The following is a 19,403-nucleotide window of genomic DNA, read 5'->3' as shown; positions in this document are numbered from 1 at the left end:
GCTAAAACCATCCAGTGGAAAAAGGACAGCATTTTCAACAAGTGGTGCTGGCTCAACTGGAGGTCAACATGTAGAAGAATGCAAATTAATCCATTTTTATCCCCTTGTACAAAGCTCAACTCCAAGTGGATAAAGGACCTTCACATAAAGCCAGACACACTGAAACTAATAGAAGAGAAGTTGGGGAAGACCCTCGAATACCTAGGCACAAGGGAAAAGTTCCTGAACAGAACACCAATGGCTTATGCTCTAAGATCAAGAATTGACAAATGGAACCTCACCAAATTGCAAAGCTTCTCTAAGGCAAAGGACACTGTCGACAAGACAAAACGGCAACCAACAGATTGGGAAAAGATCATTACCAATCCTACATCCGACAGAGGGCTAATATCGAATATATACAAAGAACTCAAGAAATTAGACGCCAAACATCAAAATAACCCCATTAAAAATGGGGTACAGAGCCAAACAAAGAATTCTCAACTGAGGAAACACGAATGGCCAAGAAGCACCTTAAGAAATGCTCCACATCCTTAGTCATCAGGGAAATGCAAATCAAAACAACACTGAGATACCACCTCACACCAGTCAGAATGGCTAAGATCAAAAATTCAGGTGATAGTAGATGCTGGCGAGGATGTGAAGAAAGAGGAACACTCCTTCATTGTTGGTGGGGTTGCAAGCTGGTACAACCACTCTGGAAGTCAGTCTGGCGGTTCCTCAGAAAATTGGACATAGCACTACCTGAGGACCCAGCTATACCACTCCTGGGCATATACCCAGAAAATGCCCCAACATATAACAAAAACATATGCTCCATTATGTTCATAGCAGTCTTATTTATAATAGCCAAAAGCTGGAAAGAACCCAGATGTCCTTCAACAGAGGAATGGATACAAAAAATGTGGTACATTTACACAATGGAATATTACTCAGCTATTAAAAGTAATGAATTCGAGAAATTCTTAGGTAAATGGATGGAACTAGAAAATATCATCCTGAGTGAGGTAACCCAATCACAAAAGTACACACATGGTATTTACTCACAGATAAGTGGAGATTAGCCCAAAAGTTTGAAACAAAAAAGATTCAACTACCAGGCAACATGAAGCTCATGAAGAAGAAAGAACAAGCATGCCTAGGTCTTTCTTAGAGGGAGTAACTAAATACCCAAGGGAGCAAATATGGAAACAAAGTGTGGGACAGAATCTGAAGGAGAGGTTGTATGGAGACCATTCCACCTGGGTATTCATTCCATGTGCAGTCACCAAAAATAGACTCTGATATGGATGTTAGGAAGGGAAAGCTGACAGCAGCCTGATAAGGCTGTCTCCTTAGAGGTCCCCCAGAGTCTGACATACCCAGAGGCAGATACTCGCAGTTAACCATTAATCTGATCAAAGGTTCCCAATGGAGAAGTTAGTGAGTAAACTGAAGGAGCCTAAAGGTTTGGTGGCCCCATGAGGAGAGCAACAATACCAACCAACCAGAGCTCCCCAGGGTCTAAACCACCAGCCTAGGAGCACATATGGAGAGACACATGACTCCAACTGTATATGTAGGGGAGGATGGCCTTGTTGGGCATAGGTGGGAGATGAGGTCATTGGTACCTTGAAGGCTGAGCACTGAGTGGGGGGGGGAGAATCTGAGGGTGTGGAGGGGGATTGGGGGGTAGGGGGTAAACACCCTCATAGAAGCAGGAGGAGGGTGGGATGGGATAAGGTGTTCCTGGGTGGTGGGGGGAATGCGGTAAGGGGATAAAATTTTTAAATGTAAATATTATATCCAATAAAAGAGGGATAAAAAAGAAAAGCAGTTAGAACCAACATCCTTAATAAAATGTCAGCCCTCTTTTAAAAAAAAACTATCTTAATACTAAAATTTGTTTTGAGAATTGTATATTGCATTATGATCAGCCTTGGCGTATCTACTCACCAATCATACTGAGCGGACCTGCTCAAACCTCTGAGGTCCGGGAATTCCATCTGGAGGCAGTGAAGACACAGCATCAGAGGCTTATCAGTTTGCTCTTCCCAACACTCCTCTTCTAATATCTCAACGCCCATAATCAGCTTGAAGAAGCTAATGAAGAGTCAGCGCCCCTATTCCCTGGGCTTGGGGACTAAAGTGGTAAATGTTGGGCTGTCTTTCTAGAAAAAAGTAGTGGTTTTGTGGGAATAGAGAGGATTAGCTAGGATTTATTGCATAGCCATAACCTATTAGTAGAAATCTGTACAATTATTACCATGATGAAGATATAAATTCTTAAACGGCACTAATTTACTTTGATTACAAATTTTAAGGTTTTCATTGGTATGAGCTTCTTATTGATATAAAAGTGAGATGAATATTGTTACTCTCATAGGCATTGTACCAGTAAAACACATTTAGGAATACAAGGCTTAGACCCAGTCTTTCTTTAACTTTTTTTAACTGATTTGAGATGGACAGCCTGTGAGTTAAGGGACTATAGCAAATTCATGGCTTGGAGTTTATTGTTAGGGTGTTTTCTATGTTTTATTTAGAGATAGCTGAGTGGAGTTAATAGACAACAGTCCAGATTACCTCACATGGATAGTTGGTTTTCAAAACATCAGAAATCCACAGAATTGATGTAACAAACATTTTTGTATTAATGTTCATTTTGATTAGAGACCTGTCTGCTCCTGACAGCTTCCTATAGTGAATTCTAAGAAGAAATTGAGCATCTTTGGTGTTACTCCAGTTGTGGTGAGACAGCCACTAGACAAGAATTGCCTCTTCCCATCTACAGACAAATTACTGTCCAGAAAAGGACACACTTGCAGAATAGTCAACTGATTATATCTGCCTAGACAGAGTAATCAACCCTTAATAATTCTGCATTACTAAGGTCTGTCAGATGATCCTGGGCCAGAAGGCAGAAGAACAGATGCTCCAACGTTTTGAAGTAGAGGGAGTGTCCAGGTGTTCAGAGGTCTCTATAAATTGGCTAGGTTTTAGAAGCTATGCTTTGTGCTTCCCACAATTATAGTTAACTCAGTCATTCTGGATTTCTGACGGGGTTGAAAACTTATAGCCTCATAGCCAATCCTGGCTATTTACCTTGAGAGAAAAGATTTGAGTGGATGGTCGTCAGCTGACATTCATCCTAATGCCAGGTTCAGAACTAAATGTTTTAGTTAGGATAGACGACAGAGGTGCTGGTTAGTCAACAAAACGATGGACTGGGTATTAGGACCAGCTTGTACCTCACTGGTACAAATCGGCATATTTATGCTCTAATTGTATTTTGAGAGAAAAGTTTCATTTTAACAGGAAGGGTGATATGTAGGAGGAGCTAAGGTGGGAGGAGTAAAGAGAAGAGGAGGAGTAAAAAGAGGAGGAGAAGAAGGAGAAGAGAAGCTAGGTGATGAAAGAAAGAGGGGGGAGACAGGGAGGCAGATGTTCATGTATCTCCACCAGTCAAAGATAGCTGATATATCTAGGTTGGGTAGCAGGTTACACCTCTGATTGAACAATACCAAACTTATAAAGCCTATGATTAACATTTTTTAAAAAAATGTATAAATGCAAAAAGGAAAAGGGGACATGGGATAGGGATTTTCTAAGGGGGGGGGAATGGGGAAAGGGGATGTCATCTGATGTGTAAATAAAATATGTAATAAAAAAATGAAAAAAAAAACAAAAAAAAATTAAGTCCCAGAGATATTGAAACATACTCTTGCCTAGTGCATTCATATTATATTCAAAGAAAGTACTAAGTATATTTATTTCATCTCTACCTCTTAATAATATTCTGGGGAACAAGGGGATTTTCTCATATCCATGATTATCCCAATATACATCAACCTGGAAGGTACTGAGTGGGACCAACGGGATCAGTAACACTTATGTATCTTAAGGATTAATCCAATTCCAGCATGCAGTGCACAGTCAGTATCTAAGCCCCAATATCTATTTGTGTCACCTTGAAAATTGCCTCACTCCTCACCTTCTCTTCAATCATATATGGTATGACAAAACTCCCTAAAAAAGCAAGAGTTCACCATTGTTGAACATTGCTGTTTTAGAGCACACTCTGAGCCTGCAGGCTTCAATGGAAAAATTTAGATTTGTTATTGCAGCCTGGAGCAGGTATTCATAATTTTCAAATTCAGGTAACATTAAAGTCTGCTTCCCAAAGGGCACAGTCCTTCTGGTTTTCAAGCATCCTGTTGACCACTACAAAAGAACAAAATATCCAGTCTCAGAGTATGTCCCAGAAATTTCAGATATCGGCAGACTCAGGATTATCTCTGTAAAGACTAATATTTTTTGAAATAAAAATAAAAGAAAATTTTTGTCTTATTCACTGTCCTACTGCTATGAAACGACACCATGACCAAGGCAACTCTTATGGAAAAAAAAGTATTTCATTTGGGGTCTGCTTCCAGTTAAAAGGGTTTAAACCATTATCATCATGACTAGGAGCATAACGACATAAAGACATGCACTGAAAGAATAGAGATGAGAGCTACATCTTTATCCATAGGTGGGGGTGGGAAGAGAGAAAAAGAGAGGGAGAGGGAGGGGGAGGGGGAGGGGGAGGGAGAGGGAGAGAGAGAGAGAGAGAGAGAGAGAGAGAGAGAGAGAGAGAGAGAGAGAGAGAGAGAGAGAGAATCTGAACCTGGAATGGGCTTTTAGAACCTCAATGACTACCCACCCTGACACACTTCTGCCAAAATGGCTATACCTCTTAATTCTTCCAATCCATTCAAATAGTGTCTCTTTCTGGTGACTAAGCACTCAAATATATAAGCCCATGGGGGCCGTTCTTTTTCAAAACATCACAATTACTGTCAAAGAAAATTAAATTAGTTAAGAAAGCAGTTAGCAGGTATAACCAGACTTTTCTAACTGAACCTTTTCCCCACAGAAAAAAATTTAATCAAATGAAGAATAGATGGAGGTTATGAGACCTTGTGTCAGCAGAAATGGCAATTGGGTGGCATTGTCTGACCATTAGGCAGTTCCTGATGAGTGTGGTCCTTGTCCCTCACTCTTCCACAGGCTCTGCCTTCCTCCAAGTAGCTCAAGCCCCTACCTCGTCCCGCATTATCACCACACCTATATTCACACATTTGGTTTTCACCCCTTTTGTCTTCCTGTTTATAATTTGAAAAAGATAATCAGACTAAACAGTGAGTAAGGAATATCCTTCCATTATCATGGGATCTGATGTCAGAGGTGGTCTGTCTTCTTATAACTACTAAAAATATCAACGGAAATTGTGTTTGGAATGGTTTTGAAAGCAGCATGAAAGTGTCAATGTTTCACCTTAAAAATAAATCAAAAAGATAATCTTGTAGGTTTCAAACTCGACCTACCTCTGACATGACAATATTTTCTGAGTCAATTGGAGACTACTTTCCCCAGTAGTAAAATGACTACTAAAAGACTGGCTGTTCTAAAACTAATTTATAAATAAACATTATGTTTTATATATACACAATTCTGACATGTATGATATTAACCTCTATAGTAGTGTTGTGAGAACTTTTTAGATAACCCTGATCAAACCAGATGATTTTGAGAAGAGTTAAGTGTCAGCACGTCTTCTCTCCCTGTCATGATTTGTGCCCATCCACTCATATTGGTGTACTCTGAAAAGGGCGAGTCATCTGGCAAGAATGTCTCTTTGCCAGATGTGTTCAAAGCCCCCATTCGACCAGATATTGTGAACTCTGCCATCTGTTCTTTCCTGGCTGCCTTAGCCTTACCAGCTTTGGTGATGTCTAAAGGTCGTCGTAGTGAGAACTCTCCTGAACTTTCTGGTTGTTGAAGATAAAGCTGAAGGTTACAAGAAGACCAAGGAGGCTATTCAGCTGATTACGAAACTTAAAGCTTAGAACGACATAAAAAACGTTTCTGTCCTTCAGAGAATGAGAGCTTGCAATGGCAAAATGAGAATCCAGCAAATGATGCAGTGCAGGGGACCCTGCATCATCTGTAATGAAGATAATGGTACCACCATGGCCTTCAGAAACATCTCTGATATTACTCTGCTTGATGTACGCAAGCTGAACATTTGGTTCCTGGTGAGCATGTGGGACCTCGCTGAATTTGTACTGAAAGTGCTTTCCAGAAGTTAGATGATTTGAATGGCACTTGGCTTATGCTTCTCTCAAGAGTAACTATAACCTTCCCATGCACAAGATGATGGACACAGACCTTAACAGAATCTTAAAAAGCCCAGAGATCCAAAGAGCCCTCTGAGCACCACACAAGAAGATTCAGCATAGAGTGTTGAAAAAGAATTCACTGAAGAACCTGAGAATCATGTTGAAGCTGAACTCTTACCCAAAGACCATGAGAAGGAATATTATTCTTCGCCAATTCCAGGTGAAAAAAACTGGAAGCAGCAGCTGCTGAGCTGACAGCCAAATTGGAGAAAAACGTAGCAGAGAAGGGGACTTCAGAAAAGAAGCCAGCAGTAGGCAAGTAGGAAGGAAAGAATCCTATGGATATCAAGAAGATGAATGAGCCTGCAGAAACAAAAGGTGGTTACCAAGAAACCAACAGAGTAGGAACCTCCCCTAGATGAAGAAACAAGTGTTCTCTATAAACTATTAAAAGTTGTTTCATTCCAGAAAGCAATTAAAAGCAATCTATTTGAATAAAAACATAATCAAAGATGCAGTGAGAAAAAAGGTAAGTGTTGGCCTCCAGTTTTGATAATAGCAAGATACATTAATGCAAGGCTAACTCTCTGCCCGGTAGGTCCTTCTCTTTACAAATTTCTTACTTAAAAATGAAAACAAACAACACAAAAAACAACCAAAAAACAAAAGTATAAAGAAGATACCTATTGCCCATGGTTATGTAGACATTTCTCCAGAAATACTGTGAAAAGTAATATAGAAGTTTCCCATCCAATTTAAATATAGAGTATTGTTCTTTCAAACTGTGGGCTTAGTGACAAAAATTTTCAAACATGTTTAAATTACAGAAACCAAATAAATTACAGCTCTTTAAAGGTGTACATATGAAATACATATGAAAGCTGCCTGAGGTCTCTCAGTTGCAGTTAGGTATGCAAAGAAATTATCATGGCTGTTATGGAGGCATTTTGTCTTTGAAGCTTTCACTGTACAAGGGGCCCCTGTTTTAGTCATTCAAGTATATGTTATTAAGTACTATGTGTCTGAAGTAATAGTCAGGATACAGCCCTAAATGTGAGGCCCTCTGTCCCCAAAATTGGAACTTTTCTTAAAAAAAAAAAAAGTCTTGATCTTCAGATAATAGTCCCTATTTCCTGCTTAAGCCCTTGTACCTGCTAGTATGGTTTAAATTAAGAGCCTTCAAACTTCTGGACAGTGCCACATACTTTATCCTAGTGAATTGTAGAAATGAGAATATATAGGTTTACATCAGTTCCCCAAAGGAAATCAAGAACTACAGTCTCTATTCTCTTTTGAGATATGACTGCGTTTCAGAACTCTCTGACTGTCCACCAAACTGCACCAACATTTTCCTTGGTTTATCTCTTGAGAGTGCCTTAAAGGTGTTTCACACTAATGAACCTTAGAACGTAGCGAGAAATTATTTTATGGTTTCACTATTCCATCAATGAGAAATTCACTTTCTACATAGAAAGTCATTCAGAAGGGATTTGGAGATGGCAACTTGTTATAGTATATAACTGTGGGGTGTTTGTCTTATGAAAGTAATGAATATTCATTACACAGATTTGGTGAAATAAACATTTATATATGTGCAATATGTATACATATATGCATAACTACATATACATGTTTACACAATAAAATGAAAATTGTCAAAGGTATTAACTAGTTACATCACTATAATTTTCTCAGAAACTTCTTTCTTTTTTTTTTTTTTTTTGTTAAAATTGGTAAATTACATAATGGTGTGTTTTCTGATTTGTGGCTATTAAACAAGATTACAAGTTGTAAAAACCAAAACCAAAAAGGTCACTCGAATCTTTACTCTAGGCAGATCACAAAGCAGTCAATACGTGTGTCTTTATGGCAAACAAAATTCCCAACCTTGTTTGTGAGAGTGTCAGAATATTACAGCTTTACAGCATAGAAGAAAGTAAGGTTGATCTTAAAGGTCATAAAGTCCCTTTGGCTTTAAGTGTATTCAGTTGCCTGTCCAGCATCCTTAACTAAAACACCTCCATAGAAAGAGAACACTGTCTCTAAGCAGTCAGGCTTCATATTGAATTTTGTTTGTTGTTGAAATTCTTAACTTGTTTCCAGCATGAGACTACTGACAAGAGCGTGGTCCCCTTTCTCCTGTGCAGTATCCTGATATGTCCCCTTTCCTCCACTTCTTTCCATCCTGCCTCACAACATGAAAGCTCTGTTTTTACTTTTAATGTTCATGTGGCTGAGTCCATATGCACATACAAAACTAAATTTAGACAAACTATTATATATGTCCAAACATCAATGTAAAAAGATGTTTGCTAACATTTTTTAAGTTTAGATAAACCACAGATATATGTTCCACTACCAATGGAGAAAGATGCTTACGTTATAGAATTTAAAGTAGAGAAACTTTGGCAATAACTTAAATATTCAATAATAGCATAACTATTAAGTGTTTCAAAGATATTTTAAGAGAAAATTGAGTACCCGGAGAAGCATCATAATGATATTAAGGATGAAATAAAACACCACATTTTGATGCAAAATTCAAGCTAAACATTTGCAATGAGAGAATTCTATGCACCTAAATTTACACAGGAAATAACTCTGGAAGAAAATGATCAACTGGCAAGTACTGTTCCTTATAGGAGGAAACAGAAAACAAGGAATAGATTGAAGTTAATACATACATCTATACTAATCATGCAGTATTTTTAATATAAAACTAAATGTTAAGAACTAAACACACCCCTTCCCCACCCCCTATGTTTGGTTTATGTTTTGGATATGAGGTCATGACAAAAATTATGAAACTAAGAAAAAAGTCAAGGCCTTACAATTTGAGAGTTGAGACTGGGCTTGGGAGTCAAGAGATTCCTCTCAGAATCATACAAGAATAGGAAACTGTAGAGAAGATATATGGAGTGTGAGAGGAGTGTGAATATTGATGGGAGGATGGAGGGCAGGAACTAGATCATAAAGAGAGATGCAGCTGATTAGGTGGGCTGTAATGACAGCCCTGGGTGTCAGGCTTAAGTAATTAACCTTCCTTTCCTAAAACACTATTGTATGTTTTAGTAGAAAATGACAGGATCAGATTTATATATCATAGAGATAACTCTAGTTTGACAACTTTATAGGCTTAGAATCAATTAAAGTTTCAGTGACATTGGATGTCCTGATTTACTAAGAACGAGAGAAAAAGACCTGGGGTGATAGCTCAATTGGCTAAATCTAGACTTGCAGGTATGAGGACCTGAGTTCACTATCCCAGCTTATGTTAGAAAGCTTGGAATAGTTCTTTACAATATGACCTCAGAGCTGAGGAAGTAGAAACCAGGAAAAAATCCCTAGGCTCACTGACAACCAACCTGGCTTCCTTATCATATCCCAGAACAATGAGAGACTATGTTTCAAACAAATTGAAGACAGTACTTGAGGTATAATATTCAAGGCTTATGCATGTCTCCACATACATATTGACACATACATGGTCCTCTACACAGATTGTGTACACTCGCATGCGTGCGCGCACACGCATGCACACACACACACACACACGCACACACACACACACAGAATGAATGACAAAAAGAAAGATAGAAGGCACTAAACTGACCTAGGGATAGCTTGAGTTCAATAGTTATCTTATGGGAGAAGAAGAGTTTCTTGATACCTTTCAGCCAAGAATCTTTATCTGGAAAGGTGTGGAGAACCAGAGAAATTTCTACATAATCCTGTAATCCAAAAGGAACCCATTCTGGTACTTACTAGCCACATACTTCAGTTCTGTCACAACCTCTCTGAACTGTTTCTCATCGTTCATTCTTAGCTGGAGCTTATGAACACCTCCCAATGTGATAGGTTTACTTCCCACCGACAGCCTACAGAAGGCAAACTGTGTAACTCAGTGAGAGCATCTAATGTAAGGACAATTATCGTGCACATACTCAATGGCTCATGGATGCTGGTGGTAAGAAATAGCTCAAGGGCAAACACCTAACTTATAAAATTGTGAAACTAAGTAGCTAATCACTAATGCATGAATTACTCAAATACTTTAACCTATGTCTAAAACTGTTATGAAGAGACATTCAAAAGCCAAGTAGGCTGTAACTACTGATATTATCTAAATGGTACCAATTACTTAATGTCTAATTTAGTACAATTAAATGCTTATTAATATTAATTATTATATAACATGTAAAATTTTACTGATAATTCTCAAAATACTTTAGTGGACATCCTCACAAACCATAATTCTCCAGTTCAAAGTTCTAAGAAACTGGTGGAATTGTAGCTCATTAGTATTGTATTTTCTTAGTATACATGAAGCCCTAGATTTAATTCACGGCATCACAGAGAAATAATATAAACCTCTTCACTAGACTGTATACAGAAGAATGTTGTGCAGAGAGAGAGCTTTGTCACTCAAAGTACCAAGATAGTAATTTGTAGCAAGTTGCAGATATGGAGACTGAGAGTGCTAACTCCAGCATCTCTGCTCAGTGTGCCTATGTGTAGGCAGGCACACATTCTCTCTATTAAAGAGATAGATGTGTCAGTACTAAGCCTAACTACATCAGTCAGCATCTGTCACTCTTCTACTTGGCTGCTTCTCCTCCTGCCTAATTCTAATTCTGATCGAACACAGTAGTCAGAAATATAAAGGAAGCTAGCGATTTTTAGCACATAAGTAAAAAATCTTCATTAGGGATGCCGTGAAAAACATTCACTAAGAGATAGTTATATTGGAAGGTGAACATTAAGAATATATAGTTGAGGAATATAACACATTTAGGGTGCATTTTATATGGAATGGCAAAATCTACACATCTATTTTCTAATGAATAATTTAATTGGCATAAATTTCTCTAGATATTGAAGTCAATATTTAATATAAACTAGATCTATATTTAATTCAAACCCAATTTGCAAATGTTGAAACTAATTTCACCTATGAGTTAGGCTATCCCTTCTCTCTATATCACTGTGCATCTGTAAAGAAGGGTCAAAAGTGTCAATCTTAGTAGCCGTGCCAATGCTAAAGAGAGGAAAGAAAGGAAAGTGAAAAGCTCCTAATTGTAAAAAATGAATCGCTAAGACAGTCTTAATGCTTTACAATAAGTGAGAGGAGAGTTATCAGATCTCTGTATTTTTTTTCTTGTTCCTCTCTCCCCCCCCTCTCTTTTATAAGTATATGGTGTATGTATGTTGTGTATGAGTATAAATTATATGTGTTTTATATTATTTATTATATTAGTTATATTAGTTTATAAATTATAAATTATATTAGTTTTTCACTAATCCTAGAGGTCATCATTGTCTACACTGGCTAGCCAGCAAGCTTCAAAGATCTAACTGTGACTGCTCTTCCACTATTCCAATATTGGAGGAACATGCAGCCACATACTACTTTTGACACAAGTGCTATGGATAGCAACTCGCGCCCTCCTGCTGGAGCACAAAGTACCTTTGTTATCCAATGAGAAAAATGCCCAAGCTCCCCACTGTGATTTTTCCATTCTTTTGGTTATGGAGATTGTTTTTGTTAGGAGATAAATATTCTACAGCACAGAAATTCAGTTAACAACTCTTAGCAGGCATAAACCAATATATCAAAATGGGCTACCACTATAAAGTTAGGTAGTGAAATTAATATGAGAGGATACTCTGTTGTAGTCATCTGGTTAAGGAGTCCCTAACTCTGCTGATATCAAAAAATCAATTAGAAGTCTGGAAGCTCCCATGGCTCTACAAAACCATGCACTTTCCTTCAGGCGTACAACTCAATAGAAGTAATAAGGACCTTGGCCTGTGCAAGATATTTAGGACAGAATTCAACTGTAAAAACCCAGTATCCACAGAACTGAAATCTGTGACCATCGCTTGAATTTTATTGTAATATATTCACAATGACAGAGCATTTCACAATCAGAAGCATTATAATAAAGGCTTGTTGAATCCATGAAAGAACTGTGCTCATTTTTTAGAACAAATTTTAAACGAATTTAGAAATTTAAAATGCTGAATTCACACTTTAAAGTAACATATAAGACATGACAAGCTATGATGGTCAAATACACAATCTAAGTACCACTACTTCAGTTCATAAATTGTAAACATAACTCCTATGTTCTTTAAAGAAAATGCTTTGTATTTTATGAAGTTGGTCCATTTACAGTGGCACAAAAACACTCTTAGTCTTTACTATGAAAAGAAGACATTTTTTTTCCCCCAAATCATCAACTGGTAGTTTGTTACAAAGAAAGCAAGCAAGCTGTGAACGCACAGCTTCTTTATTCAGGATGATGTCAATTAGAAGCTTTTACTTTCATCTATTCCTGTTTAAAGCCAATGACACAAAAGCCAGAGTGCAACCACTTCCTTAGACTCTCCACATAATCCAGGCATCATATAAGAGCTCAAAAGACTTCTTATTTTCTCTTCATTACATCGTCACTGCTCAGAATTTATTATACAAGGGACCTTTTGATGGTGCAGAAATGAGCTCTTTTTGATTCTCTGCCTACAGAGCTCTTGCAGGGACAGTGTGTCACTCTGCATACATGTTAAGGACCCACTTGCCACAGGTTTTTTCTTCTATTGCACTTTCATAGTAGCACAAACTCACAGGAAGGATGAAAGAAGAGGGAAAACAGAAAAAGAATCTGTTTCCCCCAAACAAATAATCAACAAAAACATGGTGATTTTTTTTTCCTTTCAAAAGATGGGGATGTAGTGGGAGAAGAGAAGCTTTGTCTCATGAAGCAGAGTCTGAGATAAGAGAGGACAATGTGAGGAAATAGCAGGTGAATGATTTCTTAAGGTTATGATATATATATATATATATATATATATATATATATATATATATATTTGGCTGAATATGGATTTACATGCAATTTAATATATAAAGACTTAGTTTACACTCAAATACAACAATTACCAAATTTTCTTCCTTTTTCCAAATCATACAAGATGATAAAATTTACTTGATTTCAAACCATAATGATATCATTAAAATCCCCATCCCAGTGGGGCATTTCATCAGCCCGTAGAGAGGGGAAAGAACAGTGGCTTGAGTGGTAGCCTAATTAGCTAGCAACTTCCACGGGTGGGAGTGTTTAATTCTTTTAAACCCATAAATATTTCCCTTGTCTTTACTAAGGTTGAATTTAAAGATTAAATTCGCTGGAGTGTTGTAAAGGTAAGACGACTCTAAGCTGTCCATAGGAAATGAACTTGGTTCTGCATAGGTCTCCTTCAGACGTACAAGCCCTTGTGGTTGGAGAAGTACAAAATTCCTCAGCTCTCCCTTACACTAGTGATTCAGTTAGTCCACACCTGGGGTGAGTACAACTAAATCTGCTTTTTTTTTTTTTTTTTTTTTTTTTTTTTTTTTTTTTTTTCTGAGCAAAAGCTTTCAGGAACACAGAGGCACTAGAGAAACTGGCTGGTCAGAAAACCTTTTGTCAAAGCATCATTTTTCCTCTTGCCATGATTTTACACATCGATGATCAAAATTAATGAAGTTTCAGAAGGGCATAACAATTACAAAAAAAGATTATGAAGGATTTCTAATAAATTGCATTGGTCATAAAACATGTTGTAAGAAATTATAGTTAATAAGAAGTGAAATGTAACACCACCTTCAAATAGAAAGCAGGATCCCCTTGGAAATAACACATGGAGCTAATACAAAAATCAATGTTCACTATGCTGGTTGCTTGCAAAATTACACAATTAATCCTGTGTAAACTAACCTATCTGCAACATACACTACAGGGTTGCTGACGGCTGCTGGATGGCACAGTGTGTTAAAGAGCAAGAGCTTTAATGAGATCCCATGAGACTCTAAAGATTTAAATCATTTACCTTCCTAAAAGAATATTTTTATTCTATTTAGTGAACATTGTTCTTCATATCTCATAAATGCATGGTCAAGTCCACTATTAAATCTGTCACCAAGAGAACAGTCTAGGATGAGTTTAAAATATGTTCCTGAGCTGGTTTCAGTATATTGGAGGGTTTAGAGATCCACCTTGTTTGTCCTCATCTATTGCTGTCCTGTGCTACTGGGCTCTCAGAGGCTAATGAGCCATTAGAAAATTGCTTCATCCACACACTGCATATAACACAGGAAAATACACAGTCCTGTGTGCATTTGATGTTTGGTAGTCTGTGTCATTCCACAAGGCAAAAATAAACACAAATAAACTAACCTCTTAGGTACAATCATAAAACCAAAACAAACCATACAAAAATCTATTTCTCTTTTACCCAAGAAAATTTGAGTAACAGTATCTACATCCTTATACAAGGCTCTCACTGAATGTTTAACCATCTAAGCAGACAATTGTGCACAGATTAAGAAGAATATGTAATTTTCTACTGTTTGGGAGGTGCCTTTAAGACATTTTATCAATGCTTGAATTAACTATCATCTTATCCAAAAGCATGCCACCTGGATAGAGGCTAAATGATCCTTCCAATACTCCCCAGTGTTTTCCTTACATGGTTAATTGAATTGAAATAGCCTGAAAGACAAAACATATTATTGTTAAAAGTATACATTCCAATGGCACCATTGCATTTGCTCTTAACTTCCTCTGTGACCTGATTCTTTAGTTACAATTTCAGTCTAGGAATAGATCAAATCCTAATCCACAAATGCATTGCTTTCCTCTGTTAAAAATATGTGTGTAATAATAAATAGATTGGTGGATGGATGGATGGATGGATGGGAAGTGAGTGGAAATTTGGATAGAGAGATGAATTTGAGTATTAATCTCAGTCATAACAGAATGTGAAGAGGACCACAGTCATCATCTTTTCCCAGGCTCCCTTAAGAGTCACTAGTTGATTTCCTCTGCTCTGACTCTACTCTAGGAACTTTACATGCATTGGAGTACAGACACTGTAACAAAACAACTAATGGGCCAGAAGCTGAAAGAAATTAATTCAAGGGTCTAAGGGAACAAAGAAAATGGGAGGAGAGAGGATAGGTAGGAACACTTCAGGGAGGAACAAAAATAAAGATGCACAAATGTCACAAATATGGTATAGTGCAGCTACTTGGAAAGGGTGGCTTGATTCTGTGATACATCAGCATTAAAAGAGAGCCATTGGTCCTCATATGTTACTGTCTGCAGATTGTAGTATTTTCCCAGCACTGTTTGATTTCCATCTCATGATTTTTGAAAACATTTGCCACACACAAAACAGACACTGTTTATCGGAACAAGATGAAACTTTTAGCTGTGATTTTGTGTGACAAAACCAGAAAATTTTAGAAAAACAATAAAAATTTGAGCTTGCGTATTTATTTTTGTTTATCTTTCCCCTCCAGTGGAAAGGCTAGAAGCTGGGTCTGGACATTCAGAACATTACTAGAGCTTGTACACAGGATCAGCATTATCTTTGACTTCAGCTTCAGATCAACCTTCAATGAATATCCATTCCCTGTGTTCTATGCTTCTCCTCTTATGGCTTTTCTACTAAAAAGATTTGGAAAAAAAAACAGAAAGAAACAGTCAGAGAAGAGAAAGCATGACTTATAAATTCCTTCCGTTGTTTGAATAGACATCCTACTTGGGGTTTATTAACTCAAAAATCAGATGTTTATTGGACAGAGAGGAAGTGGATAGACAAGGAGTCAAAAAGCAGTTACTCTCCATTCTCCTTTCAAATCTTGGAAATGGTAATGCTAACAAGCTGCTATAATTATATACAGTGTAAACATTAATTTTCCCTAGAAAGACTCATGGTGAAATTATTTACCTGAAATAATATGCATGAATTAACCTGCCATGAATTTTAGCTTTTGCCCAAGATTTTCCCTGTTCCCAACAAGAAAATATTTTGACAAAGTCTAAGACACACTAATCCTGCAGCTTTCAAAATTCTCCTATGAAGTCTATTCAGAAAAGAGTGTTTCATTTATTGAACTGCCTGCTAAGCATTGTAGAAGATAACATACTATAGAAAGTAAAAGAAAACCCTAGGAAACAGTAGAGAAAGAGACTGGAGAGTCCTATGGTCTTACAGGCTTGCAAGTATGTTTGACTCAATGAGCTCTGGTTTCAATGAGAGACCCTACCTCAAAAACAAAATGCAGGGTAAAAATCAATTGAGAAAGACATCAATTTGTTAGCCTTTGGTCTACACACACACACACACACACACACATACACACACATACACACACACACACACACACACGTCTGAAATTTCTGAAGAGCAAACTTATTTTATCTATGAAAAAATATTGATGTGTTTTCACATTAAATGATAACTGCTACAACGTAATCTCCCTTTTCTCACAATTCCCTGCCTTGAATTTAGAGATTTTAATGTAACATAAAAATGGTTTATTTATGTGTGTGTGTTGGGATGGGAAGGGTACATGCAATCTCTGTGTGTTTGAATTGTGTTGTTGGATTTATCTTTAATATTTGTTTATGAGCTATTTGTTAAGAAAGAAGATCCACTCTAAGAATTAATTGAGGCTTATTAGTTAGCTCTCTAATTTATATTCATTTTCAAGCTTCAAAGATACTAATTTTAGAACTCTAGAGACCAAACAAATGATATTCAATACGATTTCCATTACAGTACGTACTTTTCTCATTTTAATCATCTACCTATTGTAGCAGACTGTATGCTCTCGAAAAGTAGGGGTGGTTTCAAGTTGTTAATTATTGGCATAAACTTGGCAGAAATATTTGTTCTTATGCAGTGGTCAGTACATCTATACTTACAGAATGACCTCTTTCCCAATGAAGTTTTAAAGCTAAAAGATTTTTAAAACTGAACATGGCTCCAATAATACCTGAAATTTCAGCACACACAAATTTAGCAAATGCTTTGTCTTAGTCACTGTTCTAACAGTTTTAAAAATAGTTCATGTATGAATTAGGGCAGTGTCCTAACAGTAGTCTTATTATTTATACCTTTTACAATAATAGTAGTTACTGTAAAAACTGGCTGTACTATGTTCTATAATTGTTCTCAAAAGAAATGGTATAACCACCTACACAAGTAATTTTAGCTCTATGACTCAAATTTAGAACATGTTGGTCTTTTAATATGCATTTCTAGTGCAGCTGTGTGCTCCTATTAAATTTCATTTAGGTATTATGTTTGAGATGAGATAGTGAAAATGGTGGCCACAACCCTTTAACCAACATACCACTTGACTGTGTACACGTCAGAATCTGAAAAGAGTTTTGAACAGTGATGTGGTTGAACAAAGGAATGACCATCAAAATGTTCAATTCATGGTTTCTATAGACATGTTATCTTACACAACATGTGCAACTTTGGAGATGAGTTGCAATGACTAGAGAATCTTAAAATGATACTGACTCTGAGCATGTGAATAATTCCAGTGCAATCTCAAGTTTGTTTGCAGGTGAACAAGACCATGCAAGGTTAATATGGGAACAGAGCAGAGACATAGAAAGACATTGAAAGGTGCTATTTGCCTGGCATTGAAATAAAAAAAGATGTCACAGCCAAGGCTTGCAAGCAGCCTCTATGTTCTAAAATAGGCATAGGAACCAACTCCACAGAGTAAACACAGGAATACAAGCATAAAGTCTACAGACACCTTGACATTTAGCCATCTGACCTTCACAGTGGTAAGAGAACAAATTATATAGGCTTTAAGATATTCAGTCAGTAGTAATTGGCTCCTGAAACAACAGAAACAAATACAAGACATCGAATAAGGATGTGAGCACAGAACTTTACATTTAAAGTTTCAGGACAATTTTATGCATCTTTCGAGTTCATACAAGATGCATACTGTCTTCATTCTAATTACTTTGTAAGATGATTATATAATAGTATATTCTTAATTCTAAATTAAAACTATGTTGTCTTTTACAAAAACCCGAGTTCTCAAACTCAAATTTATGATACAAAGGCAGTTATAATTTTACTGACTGCCTAAAATATTTTCACAAATTAAGTCAATAAATACTATAGTGGTTTAATATGTCATATAAGTTAGCTATCATATTTATATTCATATGAGTCTTAGTGTTAAACAAATAACCCATCTCTTTCATAGCACGTTTGTCTACAGAGTTGTGAAAAGAGAATGTAATGAGAACTCTGGTAGGATTACCTACCATCCTACATACTATGACATACAAGTCCCCGTGTACATGTTAACTATTGGAGTACTAAGGAATAGTCTACTGACCCTGCTGAATATGAAACTGACTTGGTATTTATCTACCATTTCAAAATGACTGTGTGCTGTGCAGAAAGTCTATTTTGGAGGAAAGTCTATAAAACAAAAAAAATGTTCTAAAAGAAAGTGAATTCTTGCTTTAAAAATCAGCAAATAAACGACCCAAAAACTTCAGGAAGTCTCTGAAACTGACCAGGTATACTTGGTCCCTCCCTCCTTTTCAATCTTACATGAGAAGTAAGAATTGTTTAAAAACATAATCAGATAATCTGGGCTCCATAGAAGAGGTAGAGGCTAGCTCAGCTGTCTCAAAGAAATACTCTTGGACCCGGTACACAGCCTTTAAGTCTTACAGTGTGTTCCAGATTTCAAGATTACAGGAGCGTATTACCTGTCCAGAGGTTGGCTTTTGTTGATGCTATTGTGTTTTCTGCTCCTGTAAGCAACAACTCACCCATATCCTTATAACTAATCATGATAAAACTCATTGTTTCACCAATTTAGACTTTGGTGGTAACTTCACTTTGGTGTGTAATGAATTCACTATCCAGGCAAATAGGTAGTTGTTCACATCTTCCTGGAATAGTTTCATACACTATCACGATGTTATAAGTGGTAAGCATGAAATATCTACTAGGTCTAAGGAGTAAGTCTTCAAATAAGTTTAGGGTACTTTACATAGACATTTTCTGTTCTAATTGACATGGTACCTACTCTGGAGTTGACATAAAAGCATGTCTTAATCCTCTCCTATAATGTTTCTACAACTGACTTAAAATGTACTAATAACCAGTGCAAACATTTCTTTACTCAGCTTTTTTATTAACATATTAAAATGCAAAGAGGTAATTAAAATATGACCTAGAATTCAAGTATATTTATACATTTTCCTTTGCTACCTAGTCTCTCACTTTTTGGGTGTGGAGGTGCGGAGGTGCGGAGGTGCGGAGGTGTTCATGTACATATATGTGTGCATTTGAGCATGGAGCATGAATGTGTAGAAGCTGATGAAGGACCCTGGGTCTCCTTTGTCCACGACTATCATGTTACCCTAAGACAAG

General features: G+C 36.9%; 1 protein-coding gene and 1 pseudogene across 12 annotated transcripts in view; one reads left to right on the top strand and one right to left on the bottom strand.

The window, feature by feature from the left end:
• Positions 1 to 19,403, bottom strand: part of Chl1 (cell adhesion molecule L1 like) — a 195,654-nt gene that overhangs the window by 151,432 nt on the left and 24,819 nt on the right. The window contains exon 1 of one of the 12 annotated variants that reach the window (XM_076940195.1): positions 1,936 to 1,980. The exons of 10 other annotated variants lie outside the window; for them this stretch is intronic. The gene's annotated coding sequence lies outside the window, so the exon portion shown is untranslated. Of the gene's footprint in view, positions 1 to 1,935; positions 1,981 to 19,403 lie in introns of those variants that run through there. One more of the 12 variants, XM_034511673.2, reaches the window with a different exon arrangement.
• Positions 5,591 to 6,641, top strand: LOC117715720 (large ribosomal subunit protein uL4 pseudogene; annotated as a pseudogene).

This window comes from Arvicanthis niloticus, chromosome 9 (assembly GCF_011762505.2).
Source record: "Arvicanthis niloticus isolate mArvNil1 chromosome 9, mArvNil1.pat.X, whole genome shotgun sequence".
Lineage (NCBI taxonomy): Eukaryota > Metazoa > Chordata > Mammalia > Rodentia > Muridae > Arvicanthis > Arvicanthis niloticus.
The sequence above is the reverse complement of the archived record's forward strand: the minus strand, read 5'-3'. Positions and strand labels throughout refer to the sequence as shown.